We start from the raw sequence: 19541 nt of genomic DNA on the forward strand, positions 1-19541 counted from the left end.
TTTGGTACTTTTGCTTATAGACGTATGCCTTTTGGTTTATGCAATGCACCTGCTACCTTTCAAAGATGCATGATGGCTATATTCTCTGACTTTTGTGAAAAGATTTGTGAGGTTTTCATGGATGATTTCTCCGTCTATGGATCTTCTTTTGATGATTTCTTAAGCAACCTTGATCGAGTTTTGCAGAGATATGAAGAAACTAATCTTGTCTTGAATTCGGAAAAGTGCCACTTTATGGTTAATGAAGGTATTGTCTTGGGGCATAAAGTTTCTGAAAGAGGTATTGAAGTTGATAAAGCCAAGGTTGATGCTATTGAAAAGATGCCATGTCCCAAGGACATCAAAGGTATAAGAAGTTTCCTTGGTCATGCCGGTTTTTATAGGAGGTTCATTAAGGACTTCTCAAAAATCTCTCGGCCCCTGACTAATTTATTACAAAAAGATATACCATTTGTCTTTGATGATGATTGTGTAGAAGCATTTGAAATACTTAAGAAAGCATTGATCTCTGCACCTATTATTTAGCCACCTGATTGGAATTTACCCTTTGAAATTATGTGTGATGCTAGTGATTATGTTGTAGGTGTTGTCCTAGGGCAACAAGTTGATAAGAAACTAAATGTTATTCGATATGCTAGTAAAACTCTAGACAATGCTCAGAGAAATTATGCTACTACTGAAAAGGAATTCTTAGCAGTCGTATTTGCTTGTGATAAGTTTAGATCTTATATTGTTGATTCTAAAGTAAATATTCACACTGATCATGCTGCTATTAAATATCTTATGGAAAAGAAAGACGCTAAACCTAGACTTATTAGATGGGTTCTCTTGCTACAAGAATTTGACTTACATATTGTTGATAGAAAGGGAGCTGAGAACCCCGTTGCAGACAACTTGTCTAGGTTAGAAAATGTGATTTATGACCCACTCCCTACTGATGATAGTTTTCCTGATGAGCAATTAAATGTCATAAATGCTTCTCATACTACTCCATGGTATGCTGATTATGCTAATTACATTGTTGCTAAATTTATACCACCTAGTTTCACATACCAACAAAAGAAAAAGTTCTTCTATGATTTGAGGCATTACTTTTGGGATGACCCACATCTTTATAAAGAGGGAGTAGATGGTATTATTAGACGTTGTGTACCTGAGCTTCAACAGGAACAGATCCTACGCAAGTGTCACTCCAAAGCTTATGGAGGACACCATGCTGGAGATAGGACTGCACATAAGGTATTGCAATCTGGTTTTTATTGGCCTACTCTCTTCAAGGATGCCCGTAAGTTTGTCTTATCGTGTGATGAATGTCAAAGAATTGGTAATATTAGTAGACGTCAAGAAATGCCTATGAACTATTTACTTGTTATTGAACCATTTGATGTTTGGGGCTTTGACTATATGGGACCCTTTACTTCCTCTAATGGATATACTCATATTTTAGTTGTTGTTGATTACGTTACTAAGTGGGTAGAAGCTATTCCAACTAGTAGTGCTGATCATAACACTTCTATTAAAATGCTTAAAGAAGTTATTTTTCCAAGGTTTGGAGTCCCTAGATATTTAATGACCGATGATGGTTCACATTTTATTCATGGTGCTTTCCGTAAAATGCTTGCTAAATATGATGTTAATCATAGAATTGCATCCCCTTATCACCCACAGTCCAGTGGTCAAGTAGAATTGAGTAATAGAGAACTCAAATTAATTTTGCAAAAGACTGTTAATAGATCTAGAAAGAATTGGTCCAAGAAACTTGATGATGCATTATGGGCCTATAGAACTGCATATAAAAATCATATGGGTATGTCTCCGTATAAAATGGTCTATGGAAAGGCATGTCACTTACCTCTCGAACTAGAACACAAGGCATACTGGGCTATTAAAGAACTTAACTATGATTTTAAACTTGCCGGTGAGAAGAGGTTATTTGATATTAGCTCACTTGATGAATGGAGAACCCAAGCCTATGAGAATGTCAAATTATTTAAATAAAAGGTTAAAAGATGGCATGACAAAAGGATACAAAAGCGTGAGTTTAATGTAGGTGACTATGTATTGCTATACAACTCTCGTTTAAGATTTTTTGCAGGAAAACTTCTCTCTAAATGGGAAGGTCCTTACGTTATCGAGGAGGTCTATCGTTCCGGTGCCATAAAAATCAACAACTTCGAAGGCACAAATCCGAAGGTGGTGAACAGCCAAAGAATTAAACATTATATCTCAGGTAATCCCATAAATGTTGAAACCAATGTTATTGAAACCGTAACCCCGGAGGAATACATAAAGGACACTTTACGGTACGTTTCAGACTCCCAAAAGGAATAGGTATGTGGTACGGTAAGTAAACTGACTCCAAAACAGTTTTTAAGGCAATATTTCTTCGTTTTGGAATATTTAGAAAAATAGAAAAATAAGAAGCAGTCCAGGAAGGACACGAGGCCTCCACGAGGGTGGAGGGCGCGCCCTACCCTACTGGGCATGCCCCCCTACCTCGTGGGCACCTCGTGTGCTCTCCGGATTCCGTTTTCGTACACGACACGTATTTTGGTCGGTAAAAATTCATTATATAATCTCCCGAAGGTTTTGACACCAGTATCACGCAAATATCCTCTGTTTTTGTTTCGAGCTATTGCTGCTGCAGATTAGAGCGAGATGTCTTCTCAAGAGTCAGTCGAGGAGAGCCGGGTGTCTGATCCGGCATCGGAACCAAGGATAAACAGTGATGCTGACCAATTTGGGCCAGCAACAGAGGAAGAGATAGAGGCTGATTTGATGAGGATAGATGCCATGGAGGATCAAGAAGTCACTTCTCGCTTCCGATATGGGTTCACGATGGGAGAACTGCAGAGCTCAGCTATTCCAAATTCGGTTATCCCTTCCAATGTTAGATTTCTTTCTTATGAGAATATGAAAAAGAGTGTCACTGGTTCTCCCGCAGATATGCAGCACCCTTGGGTGCAGGGAGCTTTGGCTATTACAGGAAAACTTCGAAAGGAAATAATGGACCTCAAGCAGCAAGTCAATAAGCTCGAGGAGGAGAATCGTATCCTGAGGGGCATCATCGCCAAGAACATCACATCACCATCCCTGAAAAAGGAGACATAATCACATGGGTATAGGCACTCCCCTTGGCAACTGCCAATCTTGGGGGAGTGCCCCGGTATCGTATCACCATCAATTTTATCTCTACCGTTTTCTTAGTTCGATCCTTTTGGTAATATCTTGATCTAGTAGAATATAAGTTTTTAGTATGATCTAGTTGTGAGTTTTGCTTTATTATCCTTCTATGTAATCGAGTCAGTGAGCTATATAATAAATATTAGTGTTGAGTCAAGGGCTTGATTATTTTGCCATGATCCTACGTGAATAAAAGAAAAGAGAAACAATAAAAAGAAATAAAGAGATCATATGGATCTTATGAGAGTAATGAGCTCACATAGAAAAAGTATGATGAATAAAAGTTGTTGAGGGTTGACAAACATAGTTTTGTTCATCGTTGCAATTAATAGGAAGTAATAAAGAAAGAGAGGTATTCATATATAAATATACTATCTTGGACATCTTTTATGATTGTGAACACTCATTAAAGTATGACATGCTAAAGAGTTGACGTTGGAGAAGGAAGACAATGTAATGGATTATGTTTTCTTACATCTGAGATAAATTATATTGTCATGGATCCTCCAACATATTGAGCTTGCCTTTCCCCCTCATGCTAGCCAATTCATTGCACCAAGTAGAGATACTACTTGTGCTTCCAAATACCCTTAAACCAGTTTTGCCATGAGAGTCCACCATACCTACCTATGGATTGAGTAAGATCCTCCAAGTAAGTTTTCATCGGTGCAAGCAATAAAAATTGCTCCCTAAATATGTGTCACTTATTAGTGTGGGAGAAAATAAGCTTTATACGATCGTGTGATATGGAAGAAATAAAAGCGACAGGCTGCATAATAAAGGTCCATATCACAAGTGGCAATATAAAGTCACATTCTTTCACATTAAGATTTTGTGCATCCAACCATAAAAGCGCATGACAACCTCTGCTTCCCTCTGCGAAGGGCCTATCTTTTACTTTTATCTCCTATCTTGCATAAGAGTCATGGTGATCTTCACCCCTCCTTTTTATATTTTATCCTTTGGCAAGCATAGTATGTTGGAACGATCCTGGTATATATGGCTAATTGGATGTGAGTTTTCATGAACTATTATTGCTGACATTACCCTTGAGGTAAAACATTGGGAGGCAAAACAATAAGCCCATATCTTTCTCTGTGTCCGATTAAAACTCCATACCCATAAGTATTGCGTGAGTGTCAGCAATTGTGAAAGACTATATGATAGTTGAGTATGTGGACTTGCTGAAAAGCTCTTATACATTGACTATTTCCTATGTTATGATAAATTGCAATTGCTTCAATGACTGAGATTACAGTTTGTTAGTTTTCAATGAAGTTACGATTCATACTTGATATTGTGATTGAATTATTACTCTAGCATAAGAGATTATATGGCAGGAATTATATAAGTTGCTATTCTAAGAATGATCATGATGCCCTCATGTCCATATTTTATTTTATCGACACCTCTACCTCTAAACATGTGGACATATTTATCGTTATCGGCTTTCGCTTGAGGACAAGCAAGGTCTAAGCTTGGGGGAGTTGATACGTCCATTTCGCATCATGCTTTTATATCAATATTTATTGCATTATGGGTTGTTATTATACATTATGTCACAATACTTATGCCTATTCTCTCTTATTTTACAAGGTTTACATAAAGAGGGAGAATGCCGGCAGTTGGGATTCTGGGCTGGAAAAGGAGCAAATATTAGAGACCTATTCTGCACAGCTCCAAAAGTCCTGAATCTTCATGGAAGACGTTTTCAGAATATATAAAAAATACTCAGCAGAAGAAGTTCACCAGGGGGGCCACACCCTGCCCACGAGGGTGGGGGCGCCCTACCCCTCTGGGCGCGCCCCCTACCTCGTGGGCCCCCTGGTGGCCCTCCGGTGGCCATCTTCTACTATATGAAGTCTTTCGATGGGAAAAAAATCATAAGCCTTCTTCTCGGACAAAACTCCACCACCACGAGGCGGAACCTTGGCGGATCCAATCCAGGGCTCCAGCAGAGCTGTTTTGCCGGGGAAACTTCCCTCCCGGAGGGGGAAATCATCGCCATCGTCATCACCAACGCTCCTCTCATCGGGAGAGGGCAATCTCCATCAACATCTTCATCAGCACCATCTCCTCTCAAAACCCTAGTTTATCTCTTGTATCCAATTCTTGTCTCCAAGTCCGGGATTGGTGCTAGTAGGTTGCTAGTAGTGTTAATTACTCCTTGTAGTTGATGCTAGTTGGTTTAATTGGTGGAAGATCATATGTTCAGATCCTATATGCATATTAATACCCCTCTGATTATGAACATGTTTATGCTTTGTGAGTAGTTACATTTGTTCCTGAGGACATGGGAGAAGTCTTGCTATTAGTAGTCATGTGAATTTGGTATTCGTTCGATATTTTGATGAGATGTATGTTGTCTCTCCTCTAGTGGTGTTATGTGAACGTCGACTACATGACACTTCACCATTGTTTGGGCCTAGAGGAAGGCATTGGGAAGTAATAAGTAGATGATGGGTTTCTAGAGTGACAGAAGCTTAAACCCTAGTTTATGTGTTGCTTCGTAAGGGGCTGATTTGGATCCATATGTTTCATGCTATGGTTAGGTGTACCTTAATACTTTTGTTGTAGTTGTGGATGCTTGGAATAGAGGTTAATCATAAGTGGGATGCTTGCCCAAGTAAGGATAGCACCCAAGCACCGGTCCACCCACATACCAAATTATCAAAGTACCGAACGTGAATCATATGAACGTGATGAAAACTAGCTTGAAGATATTCCCATGTGTCCTCGGGAGCGCTTTACATCATATAAGAGTTTGTCCAGGCTTGTCCTTTGCTACAAAAAGGATTGGGCCACCTTGCTGCACCTTATTTACTTTTGTTACTTGTTGCTCGTTACAAATTATCCTATCACAAAACTATCTGTTACCACTTGTTTCAGTACTTGCAGAGAATACCTTGCTGGAAACCGCTTAGCATTTCCTTCTGCTCCTCGTTGGGTTCGACACTATTACTTATCGAAAGGACTACGATAGATACCCTATACTTGTGGGTCATCACTTTCCCATCATGATGGATGGTGCTCGGGCGATAGAGGCCCAGTGCTCGAAGGATGTAATATATGAATGACTATATTTTCATTTATCCGAAGAAGTTTGAACTTTTGTGTTTTATAATGCAACTGGTTGGCCTTGTATATAATGCCTTGTTTATTTATTTTGACTCCTGTGCGGCCGTTTGAACTGAGAGTTACCAGTCGTCGGCTTCAACGCCCTTGCAGATACTACAAAGGGTGTTTTCTTTTTAACACTTTAACCATTAGCCGAGGTCTCGGTGCCCGGAGGCGGTAGTGTGTAAGGAAAACAAGGCAATCGAACTATGCGGCTTTAGCGCTTTCACTTAGCTATAGGAGCTTGACTGCGGGAACTAGTGACTAGCCCCCAGTGTGTGTGATATCCGGGTGTGCCGAGGTTGATGCCATCATCACTTGGTTTCTGTGACAGCAAAATCGTTCATTTGACACGGAATAACCTCCATCGATATTTAGTTTATCACTTGTCATTGGATCACCAACCAGTTCTCGCTTATTATGATAGTTATTTTTTGGCTTTCTCCACTGAGATACTTAACCAGATGAGCTAGAAGTACAATCGCAGTGGTTCTCCCTTTACCCTCCTAGCCGAACAATGCGAAACGTAATACGGCAAACACAGGAGCCGGGCAACCCAACTATTGACCAAGGACATACTTTGGAACTGATTCATATAATGCAATATCCAAGACTCCGAGCACATGAGATCAAAATAGAGTCGGAATGATGCTTGGGGCAAGATTTATAGTCAAGCCCCCGGTCTATTAGCCGATCGCATCTAGAAAAGCGCGTATCATACTAGTTTATTTCGGCATAATAAGTGAAAAGGGGTATGCAACACGAAACGATTGCAGTATGACCGTAAAAAATGGTCTTCATTTTCGTTGAATTCGTTACGTCCAACCATACAATCCAAACTGTCGAGGCAACTGTTACAGATACTTCGAAAATAAACTTATCAGAGGAAAAGTTTACACAGGGCCTCCATGAGTGGTTTGATGTCCGCCCTACTGCGCCCTGCTGCACGTCTACGCCTTTGCTCTTTATAAAGTCTCCATAAGCGGAGGTGATAGTGATCGGCGGGCGGGCCCTTGAGAAAGGGTATTGAGAAGTCACCGCAGGATATCAGCTTAACGCTGGTCAGACCCTAGATGGTGCCTGTTGGTGATGTTTTAATCCGAGGACATCCTTGACCATGGCTCGGTCGAGCCGAGCACTCGGCCCTTGTACCGCTTGTCCCCATAGCTGCCCATGGAATTTTAAGCGTGAAATTGTGCACCCGAGGTACGTATGTCACGAGTGGGGAGGCCAAGCTATGGGGAGTGTATCCCTATTTAGGATGAGCACGAGAAGACTCCAGGATCGGGGCTGTAGCTCGAGCTCGTTTGCTTGCGTCTAGTGCCTTGATGGTAGATTGGGCTTTGGACGCTTCTTTGGCAGCCTGGACTTCGTCTGCTGGAGCTACTGTGTGTTCCTTAGTTCAGAGTGATCGCTCAGTGTTACCGTTAACGGTCTTAGGTCCAGGCATCTTAAGCTTCAGATATGCATAGTGAGGGACGACGTTAAAGCGAGCGAATGTTGTTCGGCCGAGGAGTGCATGATAACTGATGTGGAAAGGGACAATGTTGAAGATTATATCTTTGTTGCGGAAGTTGTCGGGCGAGCCGAAGACTACTTCCAAGGTGACGGTTCCCGAGCAACATGCCTTGACGCCTGGGATTACTCCTTTGAAGGTAGTGTTGCTGGGCTTGATCCTTAACAGATCGATTCCCATCTTCCTCATTGTATCCGAGTAAATTAGATTGAGGTTGTTGCCTCTGTCCATAAGGACTCTAGTGAGGTGGTATCCATCCACGATGGGGTCGAGCACCAGAGTCGTCATTCCTCCATGAAGGATGCTGGTCGGATGGTCTCTTCGATCAAAGGTGATCGAACAAGCCGACCATGGGTTGTATATCGGGGCCGCCGGCTCTACAACGTAGATGTCCCGAAGTGCACGCTTCCACTCCTTCTTGGGTTTATGCGTGACATAAATCATGTTCACAGTTTTTACCTCAGAGGGAACTGCTTTTGGCCTCCATTGTTCGGTCCACGAGGTTCTTCGTCATCCTTGATGCATGGACCCTTCCCATGTTACTCGGTTGTAAGCTTGCTGGCCTGTTTGATTACCCAATAGTTCCGGTTAGTGTGGTTGGCGGGCTTATCTAAGGTCTCGTGGATCTGGCAGGGCCTATCCAGGATCTTGTCCAGTGCGGTCGGGCCGTCCCGGTTCCCTTTAGAGGGCTTCTTCCGTGGTCCTGATTTTGAGTTGTTGAACCCGGCATTTACTGTCGCATCATCGGCTTCACTACCGTTGTGCTGGCGCTTGTTATTCTTGTTGCGCCGGGGTTTCCGTTCCTGTCCCGGACCTCTGAGGTGTCGGGTTCGTCCGGATGGTTGCTTCTACGAGCTAACCAACTGTCTTCGCTCGCGCAAAAGTGGATCATGAGAGAGGTGAGGGCCGACATTGTTCTCGGCTTATCTTGGCCGACCTGGCGAGCAAGCCACCCGTCTTGAATGTTGTGCTTGAATGCAGCTATTGCCTCCACATCCGGACAATCAACTATCTGGTTCTTCTTGGTCAAGAACCAATTCCAGAATTGTCGGGCTAACTCCCCGGGCTGTTGAACAACATGGCTCAAGTCATCGGCATCTAGCGATCGAACATAGGTACCTTGAAAGTTAGCTCGGAGGCGTCCTCGAGCTCTTCCCAGCTCCCAATGGAGTTTTTGGGGAGGCTGTTCAACCAATGCCTTGCCGGTCTTTTAAGCTTCAGTGGCAGATATTAAATGCCGTGGAGGTCATCTCCTCGGGCCATATGGATGTGGAGAAGGAAACCTAGAGCGATACACAATAGTTCCAATTCATCAATTCAATGTAGGCATGTATTCCATATATAGTCATGCGTGCTTATAATAAGAACTTGCATGACATATTTTGTCCTACCCTCCCATGGCAGCGGGTCCATAAGGAAATCTTAGGGATATTAATGCCTCCTTTTAATAGAGAACCGGAACAAAGCATTAACACATGGTGAATACCTGAACTCCTCGAATTATAGCCATCCCCAAAGAGTAGCCCAACTATTGTCCCTTTGGGGTCTACGGATCAGAACAACAACAAGTGCATATAACTAGCATATAGGATCAAGAACTCAAATATATTCATGAAAACATAGAAGGTTCAGATATGAAATCAGGGCACTCAGGCCCTAGTGACAAGCATTAAGCATAGCAAAGTCATAGCAACATCAATCTCAGAACATAGTGGATACTAGGGATGAAGCCCTAACATTTGACTCGATTACATGATAAATCTCATCCAACTCCATCACCGTCCAACAAGCGTACGAAGGAAATACTCACTCCGGTCGGTGGGCATCATGGAATTGTTGACGGAGAAGGATTGGTGATGATGATGGCGATGAATCCCCCTCTCCAGAGCCCTGAACGGACTCGAGAACAGCCCTCCCGATGAAGAACATGAGGTAGCGGTGGCTCCATATTGTAAAATGTGATGGAACTTCTTCTCTTATTTTTTTCTCGAGGAAACAGAATTTGTAGGCTTGAAATTAGGTCAGACGGTCTCCTGTTGGACCCCCAAGGCATTAGGGCACGCCCTCGAGGGGTAGGCGTGCCATGTTGCCTTGTGAGCAACTGGTGCCCCCCCCCCTTCCGGTGGATCTTTGTTCCAGTATTTTTATTTATTCAATAAAAAAATCTCTACAAAGTTTCGTCCGATTCTGAGAACTTCTATTTCTGCACAAAAATAACACCATGGTAGTTATGCTAAAAACAATGTTAGTCTAGGTTAGTTTCATTCAAATCATGCAAATTGGAATCCAAAACAAAAGGATTTTTTTTGGAAAAGTAGATATGATGGAGATGTATCAACTCCCAAGCTTAACTTATTGCTTGTCCTAGGCAATTCAGTTGATAAAGTGGAAGTGATAAAGAAAAACTTTTACGAACTCTTTTATTCTTGTATCTGTATATAAACTTAAATAGTAACCAAGCTTTCAGAAAAGATCATGAACTAACCATGTGAATGATAACACCTAGAACTCATATTTACTCATATCAATGGCATAATCAACTAGCGAGCAATAATAACATATCTTAGATGCCAACATTTTGTCAAAATAATTATGATATAATATGATAACATGGTATCTCGCTAGTCCTTTTTGAGACCGCAAAACATAAATGCAGAGCACCTTTGAAGTTCAAGCAGCGACTAAACATTGTAATTCAGGGTAGAAGAGATCCAGACCTGCTCATATCCAACATTAACTAGACTCAATGCAGATTAAACTAAGAATGACAATTGTGCTCTCCAAATTGGTGCTTTGAATAAGAAGGTGATGACTCAAGAATAAAAGTAAATAGAAAGGCCCTTCGCAGAGGGAAGCAGAGATTTGCAGAGGTGCCAGAGCTCAAAGCTTAAATCAGATATGAATACAATTTTGAGCGTTGTGCTTTTCCTATCAATGTCACGGCAAAGGATGTCAATATCTTCCATGCTAAACACATTATCGGCGGTTGCCATGCGGAAATGAAAAGTTTACCCCCCCCCCAACCATACAAACACAAGGCATCACGGGTGCGCCCTGGGGGTACGCGCGCCCTATCTTCGTTCCGGAATTTTTTTATTTATTCAATAAAAACATCATGAAGTTTCTTCCAATTCCAAGAACTTTTATTTCTGCACAAAACCAACACCATGGTAATTCTACTGAAAACACGTCAGTCTGGGTTGTTTCATTCAAATCATGCAAAACAAGAGCAAAAGTGATTGGAAAAGTAGATACGATAGAGACGTATCAACGATATGGGTGGAAGCCGTGGTGACCACGTCCATGCGCCACCGAGCAAGCGCCCGCCAAGACGCAGAGGCCGGTAGCTCCAATCATGCCGTGGTGCGCTCTCCAGCTCCGACGGCAACGAGGACAAGGGGCGGCGCGGGTGGAGGTCGAGGCAGGGCGGGGCTGCACTCGGATCTCCTCGAGCGGCGGGTGAGACACGTGGGGTGGCTTCGATGTGCTCATCGAGCACATCTTGCCCCACATCAAGAGGTGTCGCACCGCTACGAAGAGCTCGTTGCCGCTGAGCGCGTGGTGGTGAACGGCGAAGAAGGGACTGCGGGCCTCCTCGAAGCCGCCAAGAAGGAACATAAGCTCACGGTAGCACTGCGCAAGTCCGGCGTCAAGCATTAGCTCGACTATGACGAGTGAGCCTGGCGGCGAACTAGGGTTAGGGTTACATTTTAGTATGTAATCATTTCGGTATGTTAGTATGAACTTTGTTTGATGAACTCGTCTCCGTTTGTGTGAACTGTGTTTGTGATGAACTGTCGCGTGATCTTGAACAAATTCTCTCGCTAAATAGTTTTTGAATTATCCAGTACCCTTTTGTGTACATGTTTCGGCTGAAGAATTTTGCAACTTGTAAAACCAGTTTCGAGGGTACGGTTTGGGATTTTAACTGATATGCTCCTGAATTAACATCCGTCGTAGCTGTGGAAAACTAGGCTTAAGCGTATGCTTTGTGGAGGGAGGCGTGCGTGTTAATATAGGGCTCAAAGCCAGGAGATTACAGGAGTTGGTTAGGCCAGGATTGATCTCCAAGTAACCTAACAGAATATGGGATCATATCTCTAAGCCTAACCAGATTACAACAACCACACGCACGCACACGTTACAATGTTTAACACTCCCCCTCAATCACAACTTTCTAAGTTGAGATTATGCCTAAAAGCTTCTAATTGCCGCAAGGTGATAGGTTTAGTAAACCCATCTGCCACTTGATCACCTGTAGGTATGAATCTGATATTCAGCAGTCTATCAGCCACTCTTTCTCGAACAAAGTGGTAGTCAATTTCAATATGCTTTGTCATGGCATGGAAGATAGGATTAGCAGACAAATAAGTTGCACCAAGATTGTCACACCAAAGTGATGCTGCTCTTGGATGAGAGACACCCAACTCGGTTAGCAAATTCTGAACCCAAATAATCTCTGCAGTGGCATTAGCTAAGGCCTTATAGTCAGCTTCTGTACTTGACCTGGATACAGTTGGTTGTTTGCGAGCACTCCAAGAAACCAAATTACTGCCAAGAAACACTGCAAAGCCTCCTGTTGATCTTCTATCATCGGGACAACCTGCCCAATCTGCATCTGAAAAAGCACTTACAAGCATCGAATCTGACTTTCCAATTTTCAGTCCATGACTCTGTGTCTCTTGAAGATACCTAAGTATCCTCTTTACTACAGTCCAATGTGCACTAGTAGGAGCATGTAAGAACTGACATACTTTATTTACTGAATATGAGATATCTGGTCTAGTTAATGTCAAATACCGTAATGCTCCTACAATACTTTTGTACCTGGTGGAGTCTCTGCTCCAAGGATCTCTCCATCATGAAGAGACATTTTCTCAGAGGCAGACAAAGGTGTAGATGATGGCTTACATCCTTTCATGCCCATCCTCTGAAGTATTTCTTGCATATATTTTCCTTGTGACAACACAATTCCATCTTTTGCATTCTTTACCTCAATCCCAAGGAAGAAGTGAAGACTGCCAAGATCTTTAAGTGCAAACTCCTTGCTCAAGTCCATAAGAAGAGCTTCAACTGCTTTAGATGATGAACTAGTGACAACTATATCATCAACATAAATAAGCATAAAAATGGTTATCCCACGTCGGTGATAGAAGAACAATGAGGTATCTCCCTTTGAGGGAGTAAATCCAAGTGATTGTAACTTAGAGGAGAGCCGAGAGTACCAAGCTCTAGGTGCTTGTTTCAGTCCATACAATGCCTTATCAAGTTTGCAAATATGATGTGGTGCATTTGGATTCTCATACCCAGGAGGTTGCCTCATGAACACTTCCTCTTCCAGAACACCATGCAAGAACGCGTTCTTTACATCTAGTTGTCTTATCCACCAATCTCTAGATACTGCAACTGAGAGAATTAATCTAATAGTAGCAGCTTTCACCACTGGACTAAATGTATCCTCATAGTCGATCCCATACCTCTGTTTAAATCCTTTAGCAACCAGACGTGCCTTGTATCTGTCAATGGTGCCATCAGATTTCCTCTTTACCTTATAGACCCACTTGCAGTCAATTATATTTCTGCCTCTGACTAGTGGAACTAGATGCCAAGTTTTATTCTTCATTAAAGCAGCATACTCTTCATCCATTGCCTCCCTCCAACGAGGTTCACCCAACGCTTATCCAAATTTTGTGGTTCACCTGTTACACAAAACGAGCCCCAACGTACATAGCCATCATTATATATTTTAGGGTTAACAATACCACTTTGTGACCTGGTGTTGGAGCGCACAGGAGGTGGCGGAGCTGGTCGTTCAAGCTACTGTAGAAGACAATTTGAAGAAGATGACACGGCTGCACCGGAATCATCCGCAGAAGATCCCAGAGAGAGCTCATGTAGCGGATCTGGATCGGGAGACGGGATCGCCTCTCCAGAACTGCCACTTGGCATGACTGGGTTGGCATGCAGCGTCCCGTCGGGCGCGTTCCCGCCCACGTGACGTGGATCCCGCTCGTCCACACCCGGGGGACGACCACCCGCACGTGGGAGTGGCCCACCAGGCCCCGCCGAAGCTGGCTGTCAGGCGATGCGACGGACCATGGGCCCGCTGTGTGACCCAGCCCGGACTGCCACCGAATCAGGAGACGGCACAGATTCCACCAGGGATTCTCCTGCGACAACTGACGCGTCTGGCGCCACGGATCCCGAGCGATTCTCCCCGGGATTGACGTCTGGATCTTCTGCAGCTTCCTCTGTCGTTTATGCATGCATAAAATCATATGAATTTTCGCCAAAATCTTCTCCATTTTCCTGCATACTTGCATCAGGGTTTTGATCAAAGGTATTATTAGACATAGACATGTGGTCAGCAACATCTACTACCCCCTTGATCAAAATGAGGTGATGGCAGAAGATGAACAGGTAAAAGAGTGAGCTCTTTGCGTAGTTGAGCACCAGCATTAGGATGGAGTTTGGCGAAAGGAAACACGTGTTCATCAAAGACGACGTCCCTAGAGATATAGACACGACTAGAGGCTACATCGAGGTACTTGTATCCCTTGTGTAGGCTGCTATACCCCAAGAAGACACATTGTTTTGACCTAAATTCAAGTTTGTCCTTATTGAAAGGACGCAAATTAGGCCAAACGGCACACCCAAAGATGCGGAGAAAGGTAGAGTCAGGTTTCTTGCCAAAGATACGTTCAAGTGGCGTTTGGTTTTTGATAACCCTACTAGGGACACGGTTGATAAGATACACAGCGGTAAGAAACGCCTCGTCCCAAAATTTTAAGGGCATAAAGGCATGTGCAAGAAGGGATAGACCAACTTCCACAATATGCCGGTGCTTCCGTTCTGTAGATCCATTCTACTGGTGAGCAGGTGGACACGAGACATAATAAGTGATGCCAATGCACTCAAAAAAGGAATTGAGTTTTTGATACTCACCCCCCCCCCCCCAATCCGTTTGCATAGCAAGAATTTTGTGATCAAAGAGACGTTCAACATGCTATTGAAAGAGATGAAATTTCTCAAACACGTCAGACTTATTTTTGAGCAAATAAATCCAACTAAACTTGCTAAAATCATCAATAAAGCTCACATAATATTTTTGTCTGCCTAGAGAGACGGGTCCAGGACCCCATACATCCGAAAAAACAAGCTCTAAAGGAGCCTTTGACACACTAAAAAACTTAGGATAGGGAAGTTGATGGCTCTTGGCCATCTGACAAGCATCACAAACCAGCAAATGATCTTGTTTATAACACAGGAAGACTAAAATCTCGAAGAATTTTCTGAACCACCAGTAATGCAGGATGTCCTAAGCGCTTGTGCCACCGTGAAGTAGATGGTTTGATCACACATAGAACTTGTGGAGAAGGAGCATCTTGCCGGACAGAAACAAGAAACAAACCACCCCTACTCTCATTTTGAAGAATGATCCTCCGAGTGGCCCGATCCTTAACAAAAAAGGTTTCAGGGTAAATCTCAAGAAAAGCATGATTATCTTTGATGAGTTGATAGGCAAACAGTAAACTTTTGTCGGCATACGGAGAGTGAAGTATGTTCTTGAGATCTAAGGAGCCACGAGGAGTAGATAGAACTGAATGACCGACATGTGCAATGTCCATACCTTGACCGCTTGCGGTGTGGATTTGCTCCAAGCCGGTGTAGCGGTCATGGACAACAAGCTTCTCTAGCTCACCAGTCACGTGGTTGGTTGCGCCGGAGTCGAGATACCAGTTGGTATCAACTCCATAGGAGTGGACGGCATTGGTAGGATGGTTTCCACCGCCGCCACCACCACCTCCACCACCAGCAGGATTACGCACGTTGTTGTTGAAGTTGCGGTCATAGCACTTCTTGCAGCGCCACGCACCATGCCCCTCGTTCTTGCAGATTTGGCACTTCTCACGGTCACCGCGGTCACCGCGATCACCACCCTGGTGAGGTGCTCCGCCAGAGCCGCCGCTACCAGAGTAGTTGTCGAAGAAGCGGGCGCCCATGTTGTTCTTGTTGTAGCCACGGGAGCCGATGTTGCCGCCGCCACGAGGGCCTCCCTGGTTGGAGTTGCCACGGCCTCCGCCTTTTGCAGCGAGGTTGGCAGAGTAGGCGGAGGTCTATGCGGCGATGCGTGACTCAGCAGCAAGCAGCAGCGAGAATAACCCGCCTAGGCCGATTGGCTGGTCGGTGATGGTGCGCGTGGAGATGGCGGACACGAATCCGTTGTACTTTGGTTCGTGCATGAGCCCCTGGATGATGTGAGAGACGACATCATCTTCATCCAAAGGCCTCCCGGCAGCTGCAAGTTCGTCAGCGAGCCCCTTCATCTTGGTGAAGTAGGCAGCCACCGACATATCTCCCTTCTTGGTGTGGCCGATCTGATCACGAAGTTGGATGATGCGGGCGCGGGATTGCGAGGAGAAGCTCTGGAGGAGAGCACTCCAGGTGGCGGTGGCCGTCGTGCAGTTGCTGACCTGCAGGAGCACTTCGCGAGAAAGGGAAGCGATAAAAAACGAAAGCACCTGCTGGTCCTGGGTAACCCAGATAGCGTGCTCTGGGTTGGCGGTGACGGTGACCTCCTTCTTGCCGGCGACATCCCTCTCCGTGCTGATCTCAGCGGCGGGTTCCCGCCCAGGAAACCCATCATGCCCGCCGCACGAACATGCGGCAGGACCTGCGCCCTCCAGACGAGGAAATTCTCACGATTCAACTTTTCGGTGATGGTATGGCCAAGGGAAGCGAGGGAGGGCATGGCCATGGCAGAGGAGGACGACGAGGACATCTAGATGCGATGGAAGAGTTAGGCTCTGTATACCATGTGGAAAACTAGGCTTAAGCGTATGCTTTGTGCAGGGACGCGTGCGTGTTAATATAGGGCTCAAAGCCAGGAGATAGTTGGTTAGGCTAGGATTGATCTCCAAGTAACCTAACAGAATATAGGATCATATCTCTAAGCCTAACCAGATTACAACAACCACACGCACGCACATGTTACAACACGTTACAATGTTTAACAGTAGCAACCCAGCCCGAATAGATTTTACTAGGACATATGCCCGTGTGTTGCAACGGGAGAGAAAAAGTGACATGTATTCAATTTAAAAAAATATGCGCCGCATTGTTAAAGTAAAAGTATCATTCAATGAAAAAATGTCCAAGCTTTTATCATTCCTAGCTCCTTCAGATTGCTAAAAAAATATACATTTGGACTCTTTATCCATGCATAGTTGATTGGCATTTGTAGAATCGATGCATGACTGATAACTAAGAGTGAAAGCAAAAGGTCAAATTACTAATAGCATGTCTCTGTTCTCATAATACAATAACAAATTAATCTAACTCAAAAAGGCATAACTATGTTAATTGGCCAGGATATAACACGACAGAGTTAATTATTACTCCCTCTATAAAGAAATATAAGATCTTTTAGATCACTACTCCCTCTGTCCCAAAATATAAGAACGTTTTTAACACTACACTAATGTTAAAAACATTTTTATATTATGGCACCGAGGGAGTATATTAGTGATCTAGAAGATCTTATATTTCTTTACTGGAGTACATGACTATTAATGGAAGTAAGCAAAAATAGCACTGCTGGTGGTATGATGTAATGAACACATTGAACTAACGAAAGTGTAAGCAGAAGCTGAATACATATCATTAAATACTTGTAAACATCCTCGGAATATTTTCACCTCATAATATATACTTACATACATATTAACAATAAAAATGACGATGAAACTACGTTTTTTTTGTACAATGAAAATATGATAATGCTTGTCTTGGCATCCCTTTATGGTCTGCAGAGAAAATCAATAAGAATATAATTATAATTTGCAACAAAATACGAGGAAACTAAGATTTCTTGGTACAATGAAAACATGGCATTGCTTGTCCTCTGAGATGCATCTCTTTATGGTCTGCACACAGAAAAGCATTTGTATCTTTTAAAATCCAAAGTAAGATGTAAATGTATGTAAGAGAATGGGAAAGTGCAGTATTGGGCATTGATGTATGCAAATATTTAAAAATGACAACAGATCTACATATACATTATAGCAGTCCATCACTGTGACAATATATATAGAGAGAGAGGAAACATGCTAGGCCAGTCCTCCAAAAATATTAATAACATGCGAGTCCACTCTTTGCAGCATGTACCAATAAAAATATTTCACATCCTTTTCTTAACACGGTGTTGCTAATTATTATAAGCATGAGTGCTGAACAAAAGTTGCTACCAGGATTATGGATTTATAATAAAGTGCTTCTGTGATACATCTTCTGTAACAAAAGCCATGTAAAATCTAACCTTTCCGTTGGAGCGTTGGTGCCAACTTCAGACCTATGTGTTCCACATTTCAACACCAATAGCTTCATCCCTTTGCCACGGACGAAGAGGTGCAGAAGAGATAGCTAGCCAAATGGTGATATGTAACTCCAATGTTGAGAAGAGATCGGAAGAGAACCAATCTGTTTGACCGCAGTAATCAAATCTTACAATGGGGTGCCTGAGGATTAGGCCATGATGATGATTGGCGTCGAGAAGAACTATGAAATTTGATTATACATAAGTGCAGGTTTAAACAATGGGTAGAGACGACACACGTTGTAAGGGTAAGATGTACTCGTATTTACCTTGAGTTTCCCAAAAGATGTGGCATGGCGAAAAAAACAATCACTTGCTGTCCAAGGATATGAACTGTAACGCCCGGGTAATTAAGCTACAGTAATCCCCGCTAATAATGCCACGTCACCACGGTTACTATTGATAACCTTTCGTTGATTCAAAACCGTTCCAAATTCAAATTCAAATTAATGTCAATAATAAAAGTTTTCAAAAGTTAAAACAAAAATGTTGGGGCCATAATTTAAAATGCCTACATAATTTAAATTGAAATAAAACAGAAAAGAAAATACAAAAGAGAAAAACAAACAAAAAAAGGAAAAACACCCCCCCCGGGCTTCGGCCCATCAGGGCACCGGCCCACATGGCCCAACCAACCGGCCGGCCCACTCACCCACTCCCCATAACCCCCACTCCCACCCAGTCAACCCACCGACACCCCACTTCCCCCCTCCCCTCCCCTCTCTTCTTTGATTGGATCGGGATCGAAGGAAGAGGCCGCCACCCGGATCGCTCATCGCCGCTGCACCTCGCCGCCTCGTCGCGTCGGACATCGCCACGCCGTCCACCTCGTCCTCCTCCCCAAGCCGCTACCTGCGCCCCACTGCCCGCGAACCCTACGACCCGCCGTGAGGATCCCTCCTCTCCCCCTTTCCCTCTGTTGCCGGCGCAATTCGTGACGCCCCAGCCTTCTCTATCGCGCGCATGCACGCGTCGCGCTCGACGTGGCCCTACTCGACGTCTCGCGCCTCACTCGCCCCTGTCGCGCGCTCCGCTTGCCTCCCTGCCGCGCGCCTGCGCGCGCCTCCTCCCCAACTCGCTCTCCGCCCTCGGGCGCCGCTAGCTGCCGCCATGACGCCCGCCCGTGTCGTCCGCGCCTCACGCGTGGTCGCCCCCTGCTTCCTCTTGACGCGTCGTCGCCTGTGCCGATTCGCCCGCTCCGGCCGCGCCTCTGTCGCCTGCTCGCCGCGCGTGTGGTCCCGCCTCGCCGGCGCTCCAATGGCCTTGTGCCTGCCACGCACAGCAGCGCTACTGCCGCTGCCCACCACGGCCTTGCCCCGAGCTGCTACTGCGGCGCCGCTGGTCTTGCTC

This window comes from Triticum aestivum, chromosome 5A, assembly GCF_018294505.1.
Source record: "Triticum aestivum cultivar Chinese Spring chromosome 5A, IWGSC CS RefSeq v2.1, whole genome shotgun sequence".
NCBI lineage: Eukaryota > Viridiplantae > Streptophyta > Magnoliopsida > Poales > Poaceae > Triticum > Triticum aestivum.